Genomic DNA, 18070 nt, shown 5'->3' with positions numbered 1-18070 from the left:
CAATTTTGTAAACTTCTATCAAATCTCCCCTCATTCTTCTACGCTCCAAGGAATAAAGTCCTAACCTGTTTAATCTTTCCCTGTAACTCAACTCCTTAAGACCCGGCAACATCCTAGTAAATCTTCTCTGCACTCTCTCAATCTTACTGATATCCTTCCTGTAGTTAGGCGACCAGAACTGCACACAATACTCCAAAGTTGGCCTCACCAATGTCTTATACAACCTCACCATAATATCCCAACTCCTATACTCAATACTTTGATTTATGAAGGCCAGTATGCCAAAAGCTTTCTTTACAACCCTGTCTACCTGTGACACCACTTTCAGGGAATTATGTATCTGAACTCCCAGATCCCTTTGTTCCTCCGCACTCCTCAGTGCCCTAACATTTACTGTGTATGTCCTACCTTGGTTTGACCTTCCAAAATGTAACACCTCACACTTTTCCGCATTAAATTCCATCTGCCGTTTTCTGGCCTATTTTTCCAGTTGGTCCAGATCTTTCTGCAAGCTTTGAAAGCCTTCCTCGCTGTCCACAACACCTCCAATCTTAGTGTCATCAGCAAACCTGCTGATCCAATTCACCACATTATCATCCAAATCATTGATATAGACAACAAACAACAATGGTCCCAGCACAGATCCCTGAGGCACACCACTAGTCACAGACCTCCAGTCTGAGAAGCAATCATCCACTACCACTCTCTGTCTTCTCCCACACAGCCAATTTCGAATCCAGTTTACAACCTCTCCATGGATACCAAGTGTCTGAACCTTCTGAACTAATCTCCCATGTGGGACCTTATCAAAGGCCTTACTAAAGTCCATGTAGACAACATCCACAGCCTTTCCTTCATCTACTTTCTTGGTAACCTCCTCGAAAAACTCTACAAGGTTCGTTAAACACGACCTACCACGCACAAAGCCATGCTGACTATCCTTAATCAGCCCTTGGCTGTCCAAATAATTATATATCCGATCTCTCAGAACACCTTCCAATAATTTACCTACTACTGACGTCAAGCTCACTGGCCTGTAATTACTTGGTTTACTTTTGGAGCCTTTTTTAAACAACGGAACAACATGAGCTACCCTCCAATCCTCTGGCACCTCACCCGTGGCTAAGGACATTTTAAATATTTCTGCCAGGGCCCCTGCAATTTCTACACTAGTCTCCCTCAAGGTCCGAGGGAATATCATGTCAGGCCCAGGGGATTTATCTACCTTTATTCGCTGTAAGGCAGCAAGCACCTCCTCCTCTTTAATCTCTATATGTTCCATGAAACTACTGCTTGTTTCCCTTCCTTCCTTATACACTATGCCAGTTTCCTGAGTAAATACTGATGCAAAAAAACTGTTTAAGATCTCCCCCATCTCGTGAGGCTCCACACATAGACGGCCACTCTGATCTTCAAGGGGACCAATTGTGTCCCTCACTATCCTTTTACTCTTAATATACTTGTAGAAACCCTTCGGGTTTACCTTCACATTATCTGCCAAAGCAACCTCATGTCTTCTTTTTGTCTTCCTGATTTCCTTTTTTAGTATTTTCTTACATTTTCTATACTCTACAAGTACCTCATTTGCTTCTTGTTGCCTATACCTGCTATACACCTCTCTCTTCTTCTTAACCAGATCGCCAATATCCCTTGAAAACCAAGGTTCCCTATGCCTGTTAACTTTGCCTTTAATCCTGACAGGAACATGCAAACTCTGCACTCTCAAAATTTCGCCTTTGAATGAAGGTAAAAAAAAAAATTTTTAACGGCATGTCCCCTCGTGTTAAACTGTCACATGTGAAACTGTCACATGTGAAACTGTCACATGAACTGGGACATGTCCATTAATTTTTTCTAAAAATTTTATGTAATTAATAAACCCTTCATGAAATCTCACCCCACTCGTGGATGAAATTTCATGAAAAATGTGAAGGCCGCCTGGTCTCTTCACCTGCCCGCCAACGTTAAGGTTGGACGGACAGCATTCTTAAAGACTTTAATTACTTTGTTAATGGCCTTAATAGGCCTTTGACAGTTCGGCGGGTGTGCAGCCGCACCGAACTGACAATCTAAATGACGCGCGGTGACATCCGGACTCCCGCCTGATGTCACCGCACGTCATTTTACAAGTCGGCGAGCAGGCCCCGTCCCCGCCCCCGCTTGCCAACGGGAAAATTCTTCCCTAAGATGCACTGCAGGAACTCACCAAGACTCCTTCAACAGCACCTTTTAAACCCACGACCACTACCATCTAAAAGGACAAGGGCAGCAAATAGATGGGAACATCACCATCTGGAAGTTCCCCTCCAAGCCGCTCACCATCCTGACTTGGAAATATATCGCCACTCCTTCACTGTCGCTGGATCAAAATCTTGGAACTCCCTCCCTAACAGCACTGTGGATGTACCTACACCACATGGACTGCAGCAGTTCAAGAAGGCAGCTGACCTGCACCTTCTCAAGGGCAATTAGGGATGGGCGATAAATGCTGGCCCAGCCGGCGATACCCACGAATGAATAAAAAAAAACCTGATCATAGACACTAGTAAACTTATCCAACAATTCACATAGCAAACCACCCACTCGAATAGAGCACTGGATACTCAAACTTCAGGAGTACGAATTCTATTTTGAGTATCGTCCAGGCAAGCACAACCCAGCGGACTATCTTTCATGATATCCGCTGCCAACAGTCAGTCTCATTAAGATAAAAGCAAAATACTGCGCATGCTGGAAATCTGAATCAAAAACAGAAAATGTTGGAAAACCTCAGCAGGCTGTGGAGCTGGGGATCCTCTGGAGATCTTCCCTCCACAGCTTCCAACCTCATAGTCTCCCAAACCCGGACAGCCCGCTCTTACCTCCTTCCCAAAATCCACAAACAGGACTGTCCCGGTAGACCGATCGTGTCAGCCTGTTCCTGCCACACAGGAATCATTTCTTCCTATCTTGACTCTATTCTCTCTTGCCTTGTCCAGTCTCTTCCCACCTATATCCACGATTCATCTGATGCCCCACGTCATATCAGCAATTTCCATTTCCCTGGCCCCAACCGCCTCCTCTTCACCATGGACGTCCAATTCCTCTACACCTCTACCCCCCACCAGGATGGACTGAGGGCTCCCCACTTCTTCCTTGAACATAGGCCCGAACAATCACCATCCACCACCACTCTCCTCCATTTGGCTGAACTTGTTCTCTCATTGAATAATTTCTCCTTAAACTTGTCTCACTTCCTCCAAATAATTTTTTAATGGGCCAGGATTTTTCGTTTGGGAGGGAGCGGGAGCGGGCCCGATCGCCTCCCGCGATCGGGTCCGCTCCATCATTTTATGCGGGTGGGCCAATTAAGGCCGCCCAGCGTATTTGCTGACTCCCATGGATAGCGGGATTGTGTGGGCATGCACAGACCACTGGGTCCAATGGCGACCCGGCAGTCTGTTTAAAAGAAGGCTTGGCAGCCTTCTGTAGGCTGCTCACAATGGCCAGTTCTAGGCCGCACTAGAGGGGTTCGGGTGTGCAGGCCAGACTGGAGGGTAGGCTAGAGGAGCAGGCCTGGTTGCAGGGTAGGCCAGTGGGGGGCCAAAGCGCCCCTCATTTTTCTGATGAATGCCTTGCTGCCCTCCTCGAGGAGGTGGCAGCACGGCGGGAGGTGTTGGTTCCCCCAGGATGGGAGGAGGAGGCCCCTCCAACATGACCAAGTGTGCCTGGGAGGAGGTGGCGGAGATGGTGAGCTCCCACAACGTGGTTCGGCGCATCTGGATCCAGTGCCACAAGGGCTTCAATGATTTGTTGCGCTCTGGCAGGGTGAGTACCATCTTGACATTGGGCATTTAACCCAGCAGGTAGCCTTACCCTCTGAGGCCCCCCCCTACCCCCCATCCCAACCAAGTCTTACTATCGTGACTGCATCGAATCATTTAGGGCATTTTTCCTTTGCTGGGTGGCCAAGCAGATAGTGCCCATTCTGAGGTTGGCTTGAGTGAGTCATGAAGAGATGAGATCTCTTTCGCGCCACGTGTTGTTCTTAGTCGCACATGACTAGTTTGGGGGCAACCTGGAGGAGCTGCAGCTAGGTGCATATTCAGAACTCCAGGACATGTCCTATTCAGGGTGATGAGATGGTGGAAGGGGAACCTCAAGATGTTGTGGCAAAGAACTATCTGCTGCCCTCTACGCTGCATGTGGTTGCGCCTCCTTGTGATTGGAGGAAATACCGTGTGGCTCCTAATGTGATGTACGCAGCATGTGTCCAAGGGGGTGTTTGGGGGGTGGGGAGCAGGCCTAGCATCTTGGTCTGAGTGATCAGCAGCAGCGGGGAGAGGAGGCCCTGGAGGCCTGATATGCCCCACTCTGGTTGGGGTTAGGCGTGCGCGAGCAGAGTCCATGTGCAATTTGCCTGAATGAACGGTCTTCTCTCTTTTTCAGGAGAAGAATGCTCATAATGTGTCCGAACATGCGAGGACTGGAGGCGGGCAGGCACAGCTCTCCATATTAAGCCATTTTGAGCAGGAGGCCCTTGGGCTGGAGAGGCACCATGTACCCAGGTCTACTGGTGTCGGTGAGGCTGGAGTGGCAAAGCCAGGTATTTAAGGCCAACAGTGAGGTCCGCATTATCCTCCCAACAGCCATAGCACTGAAGATTGTTAAATTAGTTATTGCTGAAACATTGCTGGGCCATTGGTTCTAGAAGGTTGAGCACATAATGAGCCAGGGGGACAGGCATGAAGTTTGTCAGTGTGTGCACGCTAACTGATCCACTGTCCTTGTTCTTCCTTTCAGCATCATCAAAGCATGGCCGGGAGGAGGAGCAGCAGGTGCCCCCTCTCACACCTGAGGGCCCTGAAGTCTCACCAGCGTCATACCATTTCTGTGAGGCAGGCACCAGTGCAGATACTAGCACCTTGGTGGAAATTCGAACATCGGCTAGTGTCCTGGGGCACAGTGGTGAGGGCACTTCATATTTGCTAGAGGAGCTGACAGAGACAGAAAGTGCCCATGGTGCCAGCAGTCGGAGGACTACAGGGGACCAGGCACATGCTCAGTCAGTGCCTGATGATGCGCCACTGGAGTTATCCACGACGCAGCAGGGGCAGGAAATGCGGCCGGGTGTGCGGGCGCATCTGGGTGAGATACATGGGGCTATGCTTGGCTTGGTCTCCGTGGTGGAGGATTCTACGCGTTCGATCGCGGAAGCAATGAGCCACATGTCCGAGCGCCATGTGTCCTCCATGGAGAGAGTGGCGACTCTTGTGGGGAACCTACTCCAGGAGACCCACCAGGGCCTCCTGGGGATGTGCTCTGACCAGCAATCCCTCACATTGGCAATGCCCTCAGCTGGTCACTGACAGTGTGGGAGATGGTGTAGGCATCAAGCTTCCCAGCTCATTGCACATCCATCCATGGTGAGCCAGGAGGTCCGAGGCGACCTCACATTGGCACAGCAGCTGTCTGTTGTCTCTGTGGGCTCCTCTAAGGGCGCTCCGGTTGAGGGCACCAGCTCCTCCGCCCCTCTCCCAATGACCGTATCATCCAGTAAGGCTGCGACGACTGGGGAGATGCCAGCTGTGGAACTGGCAGCTCACTCCCAGGCGGGGCCAGCACAGGCTCCATGGGCCAGAGAACGGCCGCCAAGGTCATCAAGGCCAACAGAGCAGCAGAGTCAGCAGGCTGTCTCAGATGCCACTCCAAGCGATGGGGCAGCACCAAGACGTAGCACCTGGAAATGAAAGCATAAGGCACATTAGGCACATCACGGGTTTCTCACTGGTGCTTTTCTGTTGGCACGAGATTAGGTCCTTATGATTTATTTTGGATTGTTTACACTATTGTTTAATAACTATAAGAACTTCTGATTTACACATTAAATGCCAGATGTGTGACCATGGCTGAGGGTGGCTCGTTTCTTCTGCATGTGTATGTTTAAGAAAAGTGTCATGAGCGTTTATTTGGACATTCATCTTTATGTACATGGCCCTTAGTCACTGCTAATGACATGGCAGATTTTGCACTTAGGTGTCGAGGATCAAGGCACCAGCCCAGGCTTGTCCTGGCGATCCATCTGTGTTGCGCTGGCTGAAGGTTTGTTGGATTAAAGCACCCCGGATGTCCCTGCCTCCTTGGAGTAGTCCCAGGTCAGCGTTTACCCCCTCAGCATTTTCCTCATCCTCAGAATCACTGCTGGACTCATCGTGTGCAGCCGCAGCCACTGCGTCGTTGTCTTCATCGTCCACAGCGTCCCCCCTTTCCAGTGCAAGATTGTGGAGAGCGCAGCATGCAAGCACTATCACCGAGACATGATCCGGGGGGGTACTGGAGTGGGCCCCATGAACAGTCCAGGCATCGGAAGCGCATCTAGAGAAGACAGATGACTCTGTGCACCACAGCCTTTGTGGAGGCGTGGCTCCTATTGTAGCGCTGCTCAGCTCCTGTTCTTGGGTGGTGGAGAGGCGTCATGAGCCATCTTCTGAAGGGATAGCCCTTGTCACCCAGCAGCTATCCATCAAGCCGGGCCGGAGCACTGAAGTGACCCGGCACTTGGGAGTGTCTGAGGATGTAGGCGTTGTGGGAGCTGCCTGGGTACCTTGCACACACTTGTAGAATCAGCATCCTATGATCACACACTATCTGCATGTTCATGGAGTGGAATTTCTTCCTGTCGACGAAGGCACCGGGCTCACCTGCTGGCGCCTTGATGGCCACATGTGTGCAGTCTATAGCACCCTGGATGCGGGGGAAGCCAGCAATGGCCGTGAAGCCTCTGGCTCGCTGTGTCTGGCTTGCCTGGTCCCAACGGAAGTGGATGAAGGTTAATGCATGCCTGAACAGAGCATCTGTGACCTGCTTGACACAAGTGTGGACAGCTGATTGGGAGACACCGCAAAGATCACCCACTGACCCCTGGAAGGAGCCAGAGGCATAGAAGTTGAGGGCAGCTATGACCTTCAGAGCCACTGGCATGGGGTGTCCACCCACACAGTTAGGGAAGATCACAGGCCCAATCATCTGACAGATATAGTTCACTGTCTCCCATGACAGTCGGAGCCTCCTTCGGCACTGCACCTCAGATATATTGAGGTAACTGCTTCGCCACCTGTATACTCTGGCAGCAGTATAGTGACGTCTTCTGCGGCCCCTTCCACCTTGGACTACCTCTTGGTCTTGCACCCCTTGTGCCTGTGCCTTACTCCCAAAGGTGGCTTCCCTGGAGGCAGAATGTGCACTCCTGGCCTCCTCCTCATTCTAGCCCTCCCTTCCTCCTCAGAGGAGCTGCCTCCTGTGGACGTATCAGATCCCATACTCAAGCTAAGGGAAGGCTTCCTGAAAGCTACATGCCCAGAAAAGATTCCTCACTGCAGAGTGCTGACCTGAAGGTTAAGAGTCCAGAAAAAGCTGCTGGGATGCCTTCTGAAGTACTGCAGATCACACAGGGAAGTTTAAAAATCTTTCTCCAATAAATACTTCACAGACCAGATTCACGGCCCCACTGAGCCCTCTTATCCAGCCCGTGGGTGAGGTTAATAGAAATTTCTCCTACCCACCTGCCCGTTGCACCGAACCGAATATCGCAAGGGCGCCGAAAAATCGGGGTCAATTGAAGATTAAAAGGCCTTAAGTGGCCCGTTAATTAATGGCGGGCACGCGTCGGACCTCATCACGCGCCCACCCAGCGAAATATCACAATGGCGCGCGGTGACGTCAGGACACTCGCACCGTTATTTTGTGCGCGGACGTGCGGGGCCCACCCCACGCACATCAAATGAAAAATGGGATGTGGGCCTAGCTGGCTAGGCCAGCATTTATTACCCAAACCTAATTGCCCTTGAGAAGGTGGTGATGAGCCACCTTCTTGAACTGCTGCAGTCCATGTGGTCTGGATGCACCCACAGTTCTGTTCGGAAGGGAGTTCCAGGATTTTGACCCCGCGACAGTGAAGGAACAGAGATATATTTCCAATCAGGATGGTGAGTGGCTTGGAGGAGAACTTTCGGGTGGTGGTGTTTCCGTGTGTCTGTTGCCCTTGTCCTCTTAGGTGGTAGCGATTGTGGGTTTGGAAGGTGCAGTCTAAGCAGGCTTGGTGAGTTCCTGCAGATCATCTTGTAGATGGTGCACACTGCTGTCACGTGCGTCGGTGGTGGAGGGTAGGTGGGATGCCAATCAAGCAGGCTGCTTTGTCCTGGATGGTGTCAAGTTTCTTGAGTGTTGTTGGAGCTGCACTCACCCAAGCAAGTGGGGAGTATTCCATCACACTCCTGACTTGTGCCTTTTAGGTGGTGGACAGGCTTTGGGGAGTCATGAGGTGAGTTACTCACCACCGGCTTCCTTGTCTCTGACCTGCTCTTGTAGCATTAGTATTTATATGGCCAGTCCAGTTCAGTTTCTGCTCAATGTTGATAGTGGGGGTTTCAGTGATGGTAATGCCATTAAATGTCGAGAGAGATGGTTAGATTCTCTCTTGTTGGAGATGGTCATTGCCTGACACTTGTGTGGCGCAAATGTTACTTGTCACTTGTCAGCCCAAGCCTGGGTATTGTCCAGATCTTGCTGCATTTGGACATCAGTATCTGAGGAATCCTGAATGGTGCTGAACATTGTGCAATCATCAGCGAACATCCCCACTTCCGACCTTATGATGGAAGAAAGGTCATTGATGAAGCAGCTGAAGATGGCTGGGCCTAGGACACTACCCTGAGGAACTCCTGCTGCAGTGATGTCCAGGAACAGAGATGATTGACCTGCAACAACCACAACCATCTTCCTTTGTGCTAGGTATGACACCAACCAGCAGAGAGCTTTCCCCCTGATTCCCATTGACTCCAGTTTTGCTGGGCTCCTTGATGCCACACTCAGTCTAATGATGCCTTGGTGTCAAGGGCAGCCACTCTCAACTCACCTCTGGAGTTCAGCGCTTTTGTCAATGTTTAAACCATGGCTGTAATGAGTTCAGGAGCTGAGTGATCTTGGCAGAACACAAACTAAGCAGCAGTAAGCAGGTTATTTCTAAGTTTGTGCCACTTGATAGCACTGTCGATGACCCCTTCCATCACTTTACTGATGATGGGGCGGTAATTGACCGGGTGGGATTTGTCCAGCTTTGTGTATACAGGATATACCTGGGCAATTTTCCCCATAGCCCGGTAGAGGCCACTGTTGTAGCAATACTGGAACAGCTTGACTAGGGGCGTGGCTAGTTTTGGAGCACAAGTCTTCAGCACTATTGCTGGAATATTGTCAGGGCCCAAAGCCTTTGCAGTATCCAATGCCTTCAGCTCGTTCTTGATATCATGTGGAGTGAATGGAATTGGCAGAAGACTGGCATCTGTGATGCTGGGAACCTCCAGAGGAGGCTGGGATGGATCATCCACTCGGCACCTCTGGCTGAAGATTGTTGCAAATGCTTCAGCCTTATCTTTGGCACTGATATGCTGAGCTCCCCCATCATTGAGGATGGGAATATTTGTGGAACCTCCAACCCCAATGAGTTGCTTAATTGTCCACTACCATTCACAACTGGATGTGGATGGACTGCAGAGCTTAGATCTCGTCCATTGGTTGTGGAATCGCTTAGCTCTGTCTATCATGAACCCCGAGGCTGGGGTTCAGACATTCCCCTTTCACCCTGCGTGGTGGGTCAGGCCTCACTGCTCTTCCTGCTCCAGAGCTACCCATGCCCAACTGGAAGCCAAGCCTGTTAATTATGATGACTTCCGGGCAGAGAAGCTGTCAAGAATTAAAAAAAAATACGCATGCCATGTCAAACTCCACAGCATGTGGGGAATTCCAGAATTGTGGCTTTCCAGTCTGAAACTCTGTCCCAACTGGATGTGGTTGGACTGCAGAGCTTAGATCTTATCCATTGGTTGTGGAATCGCTTAGCTCTGTCTCTCATGTGCTGCGTATGCTGTTTGGCATGCAGGTAGTCCTGTGTTCTTGCTTGACACCTCACTTTTAGGTATGCCTTGTGCTGCTCCTGGCATATCATCCTGCACTCTTCATTGAACCAGGGTTGATCCCCTAGCTTGGTGGTAATGGTAGAATGGGGGATATGCTGGGCCATGAGGTTACAGATTGTGGCTGAGTACAATCCTGCTGCTGCTGATGGCCCACAACACCTCACGGTTGCCCAGACTTAAGTTGCTAGATCTGTTCGAAATTTAGCACGGTGGTCGTGCCACACAACACGATAGAGGGTATCATCAATGTGATTACGGGACTTTTCCTCCACGAGGACTGTGCATTGGTCACTTCTGCCGTTACTATCATGGACAGATGCATTTGTGACAGGCAGGTTGGTGAGGATGAGGTCAAGTATGTTTTTCCCTCACTGCCTGCCACAGACCCAGTCTAGCAGCTATGTCCTTTAGGACTCGGCCAGCTGGGTCAGTAGTGGTGCTAACGAGCCACTCTTGGTGATGGTGGTGGACACTGAAGTTCCCCACCCAGAGTACACACATGTGGTGTTCATCCTGGAGAAGTATTGATTCATCAGCTGGGGGGCAGGGGGCAGGGATGCAGTAAGTGGTCATCAGCAGGAAGTTTCCATGCCCAAGTTTGACCTGATGCCATGAAATTTCATGGGGTCAGATTCAATGTTGAAGACTCCCAGGGCAACTCCCTCCTGGCTGTATACTGCTGTGCTGCCACCTCTGCTGGTCTGTCCTGCCGGTGAGACAGGACATAACCAGGGATAGTGATGGTGGTATCTGGGACACTGTCTGTCAGGTGTGTTTCCGTGAGTATGACTATGTCACCCTGTTGCTTGACTAGGTTGTGAGACAGCTCTCCCAATTTTGGCACTAGCCTCCAGATGTTAGTAAGCAGGTCTTTGCAGGGTCGACAGGGCTGAGTTTGCCATTGTCATTTCCGGTGCCTAGGTGGATGCCGGGTGGTCTTTTTAGCAGATTGATACAACTGGGTTGATACAACTGAGCCATTTCAGAGGGCAGTTTAAAGTCAACCACATTGCTGCTGGTCTGGAGTCACATGTAGGCAGATTTCCTTCCCTCAAGGACATTAGTGAACAAGATGGGTTTTTATAGTAATCGACAATGGATTCATGGTCATCTCTAGACTTTTAATTTCAGGATTTCATTGGATTCAAATTCCACCATCTGCCATGGTGGGATTCAAACCTGGGTTCCCCAGACCATTACCCTGGATTAGTACTCCAGCAACAATACCAGTACAGCACTGCCTCCCCTTGCCAGTCCTTCACCACCACTGGGTCAAAGTTCTGGAACAGAACTTAAGTAATTTGAAGATTAAACAAACCTAACTAATGTATAGTGATTATGTTACTCAACTAGTAATCTAAGTTTTGAACTAATAATCATAGAACATGACCTCAAATCCCACCATAGCCATTTGGGAATTTGGATTTAGTTTTTTTAAAAATTCTGGAAATAAAATGCTTGTATCAGTAAAAGTGACCATGAAGCTGTCAGATTATTGTAACAACTCAATTGTCCATTAATGCACTTCAAAATGTAAATCTATTGCCCTGATTCCAGTTCCCCACCAACATGGTTGACTCTGAAGTGACCTAGGAAACCGCTCAGTTGTTTAAAACTGGTACAAAGAATAACTCCCTACCTAACAGCATGGAATCAGACCAAAAGAAAGGAACATCTTTAACTTGAGGATATTCATTGAAAGATACCTCGAAGTGCAAAAACCTGTGTATGGATGCTTTATAGACTATGAGAAGGCATTTGATAGAGCCTACCATCAGAATATAATGGTGCTTAGACAAACTAGAATTTGACAGAAATGATAAAAGGATAATTCAGAATCTATACTGGAATCAATCAGCAGTGATGAGACTTAATAACAGCTTGTCAGACAGCTTCCCAGTCAAAAGAGGAGTGCACCAGGGATGTTCATTGCAGGTATCTTCAGAGACATAGGAGATCTACCAGGTTGCAATATTAGGGGGGCTGAACATCAACATCTTGAGATACGCACTGTATTGATTGCAGTCAGAAAAGGCACTAAGTAAAAGCAAGGAATGAGGAATACGGATTAAGAATGACTGTGAATGAGACCAAGACTATGGTGATAAGCAGAGACCTAACCTTGGAAATGAAAACTGAAGTAAACGGACAAGTCCTGGAACAAATAAGAAGGTTCACATGTTTTGGGCAGATTATCACAGACAATAGGAGATGTGATTGTGAGATCCGAAGCAGAATTGAGATAACCAAAACCAGCTTTATCAGAATGAATTATGTGTTAACTTCAAAAGAAATTGAACCTGAAACTATGGAAAAGAATGCTAAGGTGCTACATTTTGTCATCCATTTTATTTGCCTTGGAGACATGGACAACAAACAATGAGGTTATAGATAAGTTGCACGCATTCGAGATGTGGACATACCGGAGGATGTTCCACATATCCTACACAGACAAAAAGACTAATGAGGACGTGCTGGAAATGGCTGGAGAAACAGGAAATCAGTGCATAACATCAAAGCGAGGAAGATATAATCCTTCGGTCACATCTTTAAAACAGGCGGTAGGCAGAGACAGTTGGAGGGGAAAACGTAGAAAACACGGTGGAGAAAATGGTTGATGAATATAATGGACTGGATGCAGTTGACTTATACGGAATGTGTAAAGGCAGCACAGAGAGGCAGAGGTAGAGATCCATGACAGTCAACCTGCTGGGAATAAGATGACACCAAAGAACGAACGAACAAACAGCAATTTTGGGAACACCTTAATTGTGGAGATGATTCAAGAAGAACCCCACTGCCCTCTTTGGGCAGCCAAAAATAAATGCTAGCCAATGACCCCATATCCCAAGGATTCACTTTCAAAAATGGAAGGAGATAAGCAACATGGAATAAAACAGAAGTTTGAAATGCAGATACATTTATGTAATCACCTTTCTGTGAATTGTACTTTTCTCTTAGAAAGTATGTCCCATTAAGGTCATCTCCATGGAACAGTATCAAATAAATCTAACAGTTATAAGAATACTTGGTGAATGGAGAACATTAGCATGACAAAAGATTCATTAAGACAATTCTAATTTCTTAATTATTAATTTCTTGGTGTATGCTATTTCTAAACATTTTCTACAGAACATCAAGGATTGTAGGGTTAGTATCTTAATCAAATTATATCATAGGGAAATTGAAATTATGAACACTAAATACAATTCTCACACATTTAGTAATACAGTGACTCGTCAATTTCAATTTCTTTATCTTGCATCCCAATTCTCCACCAGAATTCTTGCAGGGCAAATACTTGCACAGTTCCTTTGCTGCTTATATTTTATCTTGGTGGATAAAAATTATGTGATACTTTTTAAAATTTATATTGCACTCATCTTCATTCCCAGGGAACTGCCATTCCATATGTACAAATTCAAATGAGCGTTATTAATTAGTTGCCAGGACCCATCATCTACAGGAGAATCCCCTCCATGTTGATCAATAATGGAAGTTCCACTGCACTATCACTATATTACACTTTTGTCACTGGTGGCTTTCAGCACATCACTGACAAAAGACAAGTATTAAGTTGCTGATGCAGACTGGTATACGAACCCCTTGGAACACCTGTGAGATGTGGTTTCATTTACTTTAGCCTTTTACTGGGAAACAGTAGTGTACATTTGGTGCAAAGTCCTTGTTTTAACTTTGCTTTCCTGCTTTAAAAAAGTATTTTTTTCTCCGAAAACCAAAACTCACATTTTGATTTCTAGCAACAGAGCAGTCAACAAGCAGTGCTCTGTGTATATGGATGAATATGCAGGTGTAAAGCTCTGCCTTTCTGCTGCTGCTAAGCGATGTTAATGTTAGTACAGCTTCCTACTTGCACTGAGGCCAAAATGTTGGCTCTGCTGCAATGACAGGTTCAAGTATGAAAGCAGTATAAGTATGTTGTAACACCGTGTGGAGTTTTGCAATACTGGCTAAAAGATTTTGTACATGTAGCTCATCATAGGTCAGTCAAAGTACTGCAGCCCAAATTACACAGAAAGTTCTAAAAAAAAAAGAAATTTATACATATTCCAAATCTGCTGGAGTTAGGATGACAAGCAAATTGAACAGCATGTATATATATAAACTCAAACATATGACCTCAAACATATAAACAACAGTTGCTACAACACTTTTTTTTTCTCAGCCATACTTAAGGTTTTATGGAGCCATGTCTCCCACATTGTTCCACTTCCACACTGGCTAAAATCCGTCCTTCCATAGATGAGATCCAGCCCACAGATTCCATCAGCGCTTCATTTTTCTCTTCTTTGGCTTAACATCAGCAGCACTATCACAGTAAATAAACCTTCATCCCAAAAAGGAGTGATCTTTTTAATCCAAATTAACACTCTCTTATATTGAAAGCAATAGTATTCTCCTTTAAATTCCCTTTATCAAGCACTGAAAATCTCCAGATTTGAAATGATTTGAGAAAAAAAAACAGAATCACTGTCTAAGGGCAAGCAGCACTTCCATGAGCTCAACTCGTAGGAAGCTGACTCACAGATGTGATTAGTTCGGCAACATCTGCTCACATCTGCAATGTCCGGGCACTCCTGGAATGTCATGCAAATGATTGGAAAATATTCCTGACTACAAAACAGAACCAAAACACTGCGAACAACTTGACTTCAAAAAAAGAATCTGCCACATCAGCAGTTTGTACATTCTGCTTCTTTCAAAACATTCAGCTACTCCTCTTCAGTGTTCTTACCGCCTCCTCAAGCATAAAGAGCATGCAGTCCATGCAGTACACAGATGACTTACTTATGCTGAGGAGGGGGAAGTATGTGCTGTTATATACACACACATACACCGAAACAGTGCAAGGATTTGTTGATGATAGCAAGGCTGCCAATCTAATCTGCCAGCAAAGCTAAATCAGATTTTTTTTTGGGAGAGCTGTTAAATAATTTATGTGCAATTTATTTCACTGCTGCAGGTTTCTTTTTACACTTCCTTCTCTCTTCCTTTCCTGAAGGCACATATTTTTGATGGGGTGGGACTCTACTGGTGCTATGAGCCATCCGGTACCACGCCCGAGTGACCACTCATCATGTATCAGCCAAGGCTGGGAGTGTTCACAGGCCATTCAACCATTGGATTTAGTGCAACCGAGCCTGGTTCTGTACTCGCCAAATGTCCACACACATCCAGCTTCCAGCTGGGGATCACCAGTAGCAATCAGCAACAGGAAGGCTGGCTGATTTTTCTAACATTTTTAACTGCCAAAATTTACCCCCCTTTGTTTACATAAGAGACTCTTGCCCTTCAGTGTGTACTGATAACACAATTCACTGCTAAATGTTTTTCCAAATCTGTACGTTCATTGTAAATCCTGTTGAGTCTAGAGAATAAAAACGTTAAAATTCCAGCACTTTAGGTCCAAATGGTGCCTTTGCTATAATTTCAAAACTATAGATTCCTTTGCCATAGTATTCTTTATATCTGCTATTTTTACTTTTTTGACAGCAAGGCAGAGTAGAGGAAGGTAATTATTGAAAAAATGTACATAGGTTTATTAATTGTGACAATTGTACAATTTCTTAATGCAATATTTAAAGAAAGACACAATTGGTATAGTTAATCAGGTGCCTTAGCTATGTACTTCAGTTCAAGTTTATATCAGTACATTTGCGTAGTTCGTGATGTAAATGGTTGTAACACGATGATAAGATGTTTAGCTCCCTCAGGCGGATGTAAAAATGCTGCAGTACTATTTCAAGGAAGAGCAGAGGAGTTTACCCAGTATACTGGCCAACATTCATCTCTCAACCTATACATTAAAATAGATCATCTGAACAGTTGTCTCACTGCTGTTTGTGGGACCTTGTTACACCTAAACTGTCAATCAAGTGTCTGTACATTATAACAGTGACTATATTTCAAAAATACTGCAGACTGTGAAGCGCTTCAAGGAATCCAGAGGTTGTGAAAGATATCATAAGAATACAAGCTCCTTCTTTTGTATAATATATCCCAACAGTATCACAGTGCAGAAGAGGCTCTTCGGCCCATCGAGTCTGCACCGACACGTGAGAAACACCTGACTTACCTACCTAATCTCATTTACCAGCACGTGGCCCATAGCCTTGAATGTTATGACGTGCCAAATGCTTATCCAGGTATTTTTTAAAGGATGTGAGGCAACCCGCCTCCACCACCCTCCCAGGCAGTGCATTCCAGACCATCACCACCCTCTGGGCAAAAATGTTTTTCCTCATAACCCCCTAAACCTCCTGCCCTTCACCTTGAACTTATGCCACCTTGTGACTGACCCTTCAACTAAGGGGAACAGCTGCTCCCTATCCACCCTGTCCATGCCCCTCATAATCTTGTACACCTCGATCAGGTCGCCCCTCAGTCTTCTCTGCTCCAACGAAAACAACCCAAATCTATCCAACCTCTCTTCATAACTTAAATGTTTAATCCCAGGCAACATCCTGGTGAATCTCCTCTGCAGCCCCTCCGGTGCAATCACATCCTTCCTATAATGTGGCGACCAGAACTGCACACAGTACTCCAGCTGTGGCCTCACCAAGGTTCTATACAACTCCAACATGATCTCCCCACTTTTGTAATCTGTGCCTCGATTGATAAAGGCAAGTGTCCCATATGCCTTTTTCACCACCCCACTAACCTGCCCCTCTGCCTTCAGAGATCTATGGACACACACGCCAAAGTCCCTTTGTTCCTCAGAACTTCCTAGTGTCATGCCATTCATTGAATACTTCCTTGTCAAATTACTCCTTCCAAAATGTATCACCTCACACTTTTCAGGGTTAAAATCCATCTGCCACTTATCTGCCCATTTGACCATCCCGTCTATATCTTCCTGTAACCCAAGACACTCAACCTCACTGTTAACCACCAGGCCAATCTTTGTATCATCCACAAACTTACTAATCCTACCCCCTACATAGTCATCTATGTCGTTTATATAAATGACAAATAATAGGGGACTGAGCACAGATCCCTGTGGTACGCCACTGGACACTGGCTTCCAGTCACTAAAGCATCCTTCTGTCATCACCCTCTGCCTCCTACAACTAAGCCAATTTTCAATCCACCTTATCAAATTACCCTGTATCCCATGTGCATTTGCCTTCTTTATAAGTCTCCCATGTGGGACCTTGTCAAAGGCTTTGCTGAAATCCATATAAACTAAATCAACTGCACTACCCTCATCTACACACCTGGTCACCTCCTCAAAAAATTCAATCAAATTTGTTAGGCATGGCCTTCCTCTGACAAAGCCATGCTGACTATCTCTAATCAAACCTTGCCTCTCCAAGTGGAGATAGATGCTCTCCTTCAGAACTTTCTCCAATAGTTTCCCTACCACTGACGTGAGACTCACTGGCCTGTAGTTCCCTGGCTTATCTCTTCAACCCACATTAGCTGTTCTTCAGTCCTCTGGCACCACCCCCGTGGCCAGAGAGGAATTAAAAATTTGGGTCAGAGCCCCTGCGATCTCCTCCCTTGCCTCCCTCAGCAGGCTGGGACACAAATCATCTGGATCTGGAGATTTGTCTACTTTTAAGCCTGCCAACACCTCCAATACCTTGTCACTCCCTATATCAATTTGCTTAAGAACCTCGCAGTCTCTCTCCCCAAGTTCCATACCTTCATCCTCATTCTTTTGGGTGAAGACGGATGTGAAGTATTCATTCAACACTCTAGCAATGTCATCTGGCTCCACCCATAGATTGCCCCCTTGGTCCCTTATGGGCCCTACTCTTTCCCTGGTTATCCTCTTCCCATTGATATACTTATAGAATATCTTGGGATTTTCCCTTCTTTTACCAGCCAGAGCTTTCTCATATCCCCTCTTTGCTCTCCTAATTGCTTTCTTAAGCTCCACCCTGCACTTTCTGTACTCCACTAATGCCTCTGCTGATTTGCTTCCCTTGTACCTGCTAAAAGCCTCTCTTTTCCTTCTCATCGTATCCTGAATATCTCTGGTCATCCATGGTTCTCTGGGCTTGTTACTCCTTCTTATCACCCTAGAGGGAACATGTTGAGCCTGTACCCTCCCCATTTCCTTTTTGAACACCCCCCACTGTTCCTCTGTA

General features: G+C 46.7%; 1 protein-coding gene across 1 annotated transcript in view; it reads right to left on the bottom strand.

The window, feature by feature from the left end:
- Nucleotides 1–14632, bottom strand: part of gjc2 (gap junction protein gamma 2) — a 109369-nt gene extending 94737 nt beyond the window's left edge. The window contains exon 1 of the mRNA XM_078536675.1: nt 14146–14632. The gene's annotated coding sequence lies outside the window, so the exon portion shown is untranslated. The remainder of the gene's footprint in view (nt 1–14145) is intronic.
- Nucleotides 14633–18070: the final 3438 nt, after the last annotated feature.

Source organism: Cetorhinus maximus, chromosome 3 (genome assembly GCF_964194155.1).
Source record: "Cetorhinus maximus chromosome 3, sCetMax3.hap1.1, whole genome shotgun sequence".
NCBI lineage: Eukaryota > Metazoa > Chordata > Chondrichthyes > Lamniformes > Cetorhinidae > Cetorhinus > Cetorhinus maximus.
Note: the sequence above shows the minus strand (reverse complement) of the source record. Positions and strands in the feature narration are given on the sequence as shown.